The 3,663-nt window shown below is 36.7% G+C and overlaps 1 non-coding gene across 1 annotated transcript; it reads right to left on the bottom strand.

The window, feature by feature from the left end:
* Positions 1-288: 288 nt before the first annotated feature.
* Positions 289-394, bottom strand: LOC123454344. The gene has a single exon (XR_006633316.1). It is a non-coding gene; the product is annotated as a U6 spliceosomal RNA (small nuclear RNA).
* Between the last annotated feature and the right edge of the window lie 3,269 nt (positions 395-3,663).

Genomic DNA, 3,663 nt, shown 5'->3' with positions numbered 1-3,663 from the left:
GACTCTGCTTTCATTGTTTCAAGTTCACCTGAATGCTTATAGCAAGAAAGCCTCTGCAGTTTTGCTCAATTCCACACCAAGGCAATGAAAAACCTGACAGTTCAAGTTTCAAAACTCCATGGAAAGTCCCCACACAGTAATACCTATACTTAAAACAGCTATTATTCATAAAAAGGCCAAGCTCCAGCTTATAATGAATTTTGAAAGCACTTCTCTTGCAGCTAGTGAATAAAAAGAGAATAACAACACAAATATGAATCAATAACATGCATATCTAGCTACATATTCCAAAATAGTGCTATTCTCAATTTATTGGCTGTTGTCATTGCATAAGGGCCGTGCTATCTTCTTTGTACCATTCTAATTTGAATATATGTGCAGTTGTAGTGAGCACAGCTTTTTCCATAGCTTTTGGAAATTTTGGCTTAGATTACATATACAACTTTGGTAGAAAATATCCTAGTTGCATATGCATTCTTGTGGACTGCAGGGAGTAATGGCTGCAACAATTCCTCCTTTTATTGTCTCCTACCATGGGCTCCTACATGGGCTCATCTCTGTGTTATGATCTTCACGTTCATAATAAGATTGATGAAAGACCTTTTTTGTTCATATTAAGGTTTTATGTTACAGTCTTATAGTGTGACGGCATGTGCTTGTCTTTGCTGGAATAGAAGTCTGGAGGGATGAGCAAATGTGATATCTGCATTTCATACTTCCTGCTTTATGATTAGAATGCTGGTTATAGCCCCGCCTTTTTTCATGATGAGCATTTTACTTTTTCTAGTGAAGGTAGAGGAGGGCAAATACTCTTATCAGAAGTTATAAGCGTGCATTCCAAGCAGACCAATCTTTGCTGATCTCCTATTTCAATAAACATGTCCCATTTAATTACAGTAGTAGACAGATGCTGAACAGCTCCCAGACAAAGATGGATAACTTGATTACATTTTATAATTTTCTTGACTTGACAAGTGTTGGCAGAGGCAATACATTAGTCTCACTGTCTAGGGCATCAAATGTCATAGTGATAATGGGGTTTGGGACCATGTATTTCCTTTGGTGACAGGCTGCCACATGCTGTTCTGTGGTTTTAGACTAGTATTTGGAAGAGATGAGAGAAAGTTGAAAGGAGGTGAGAAGTATATGAATCAGTTCCTGGGGTGTCCTGAGGCTGAAAAGAAAATGACTTGAAATAATTCCGCCTCTCACTTTTTTCCCTTCAATCAATTCCCAGCTGGGCTGTGACAGAAGGCAGATGATAAGAAAAGGGAGGAGTGCAATAAAGTGCAACCACTTTATAAGGGAAGAAAACGTTTCCCAGAGGGAAGAAAAGTGAGGAAAAAAGAAAAAAAAAAGAAAAGGAACAGAGTTTGCTGTAAGCAGGGAGATCACAGTAAAATATTCTAAACATCAGCTGTAACAGCTGTTAAGGACTTGAAACAGGTACAACAGGAGTCGGTTGGAAAGGGCATCACTATCATCATGCATTTGTCTTAGATTATCAAGAATTATTTGCTAACAAGAAAATGCCTTGGTAAATTGCCTGGGTGAGTTGAAAATGTAGATATAAGAAACTTTCCTAATTTCAAAGTATACACTTGTAAAAGACATCACTGAAATTCTGATATAAACAAGAATAAACAATCTGTACACCAGGACAGACTCCTCATTCTTTTTTTAAACTTTTTTGTTTATTTTTATTTATTTGAAAGCAATGGACAGAGAGAGAAAGAGGCAATTAGAGAGAGAGTCAGAATGGGCAGGCCAGGGCCTCTGGCCACTGCAAATGAACTCCAGACGTGTGTGCCCCCTTGTGCATCTGGCTAACGTGGGTCCTAGAGAATCGAGCCTGGAACTGGGGTCCTTAGGTTTCACAGGCAAGCACTTAACCGCTAAGCCATCTCACCATCCCAAGACTCCTCATTCTTAACTTAGTTTAAAACTGACAGAACAACTTTATTTTATTCAATTATGAGTGTTAGAGCAAGGTTTAGATAATGGCTCCACACATGAATATCATCTTGAATGAGCTTGATTTTTACATGTTTTTAGAGGAAAGTCAGGAGTGTTTCTGAGTGTCCATGAACCAAAGTTTTACTGGACATATACCTGAAACTGATGAAACTCATATATATGTATAATGACTGAAATTAACATCTAGAAATTCAAAAACTCATGCAGTTCTAGAGGAATCACTTGCATTTCGGTCATTTTCTGTGATTTACATACAAAAAAATATCATATGGAGCACATGGGAAATATTTTCCATAAAATTTTGGTTTTATATTAAAGATTAAAATGCTAAGAATAGCATTATTCTTCATAGCATCATTCTTCATAGATATAGAAAAATTATCTCAAAATTCTTATGGAAAGGCCTTAGCTAAAAATATCCTTAAAATATCCAAAATATCCTTAGCAAAAGGCGCACCTCTGGAAGTATCATGATATCCTATCTAAAGCATTACTCTGAAGCTATAGTAACAAAAACAGCATGGTATTGGAATAAAAACATACATATATACCAAGGGACTAGAATTTAATATTAGCCCTTAGTTCAAGTAACTATAGCTACTTGATCTTTGCCAAGGGAACCAACAACATTTACTGGAGAAAAGGCAACATTTTCAACAAATGACGCTGGACAAATTGGATAACCACAGGTAGAAAAATGAAAGTAGACCTACTCCTCTAACCATGCACAAAAATCACTTCCAAATGGATTAAAGAGCTCAACATAAGCAGTGTTTGGAAGAAAAAATATGGGGAATTATCCATGATATAGGAGTTGGGAAAGACTTCTTGAGTAATACCCAAATAGCTCAGGAAATTACAATAACTCAACCAATGGGACCTCATGAAGCTAAAAAACTCTTTTGTACAGATAAACATACCACAAACAAAGCCAACAAACTATCTATACATATGGAGAAAATCTTCATGAGCTATACTACTGACAGAAGCCTAATATGTAGAATCTATAAATAACTCAAAAAACTAAGAAATAAAAAAACAATCAAATGATCCACTCAAAAAATGGGGCAGAGAATTGAATAGGGGATTCCCAAAGGGAGAAATAGACATGGTTAATACTCACTTAAGAAAATGTTCAACATCCTTAACCATCCGATAAATGCAAATGAAAATAGCAATGAGATTTCACCTTACTGCAGAAAGGAAGACAATCATTAAAATATCAAATGGCAACAAATGTTGGCTAGGATGTGGGGAAGGAGGAGGCCTCATTCACTGCTGGTGGGAGTGCAAACTTTGTACACCACCATGAAATCAGCATGAAGATTCCTGAGAAAGATGAAGATAGAGCTACCAATTGACCCAGCCATTCCTCTACTTGGCGTCTACCCTAAAAGCTCTGCTCTTCACTGAAGAGATATCTGTGCAACCATGTTTATAGCTGATCAACTCACAACATCTAAGAATTGGAATCAACAAAGATGCCTATCATTTGATGAATGGCTAATTAAGATGCGGTGCACATATACAATGGAATTCTACTCAGTAGTAAGGAAAAATGATTTAATGTAGTTTATAGGAAAATGGACAGACTTGGATCAGATCATACTAAGCAAACTCACAGAAGCACAGAAAGACAAATGCCCCTTGTTTTTCTCAACTGTAGTTTCTAACAATTGGAATAGC

This window comes from Jaculus jaculus, chromosome 13 (assembly GCF_020740685.1).
Source record: "Jaculus jaculus isolate mJacJac1 chromosome 13, mJacJac1.mat.Y.cur, whole genome shotgun sequence".
Lineage (NCBI taxonomy): Eukaryota > Metazoa > Chordata > Mammalia > Rodentia > Dipodidae > Jaculus > Jaculus jaculus.
Note: the sequence above shows the minus strand (reverse complement) of the source record. Positions and strands in the feature narration are given on the sequence as shown.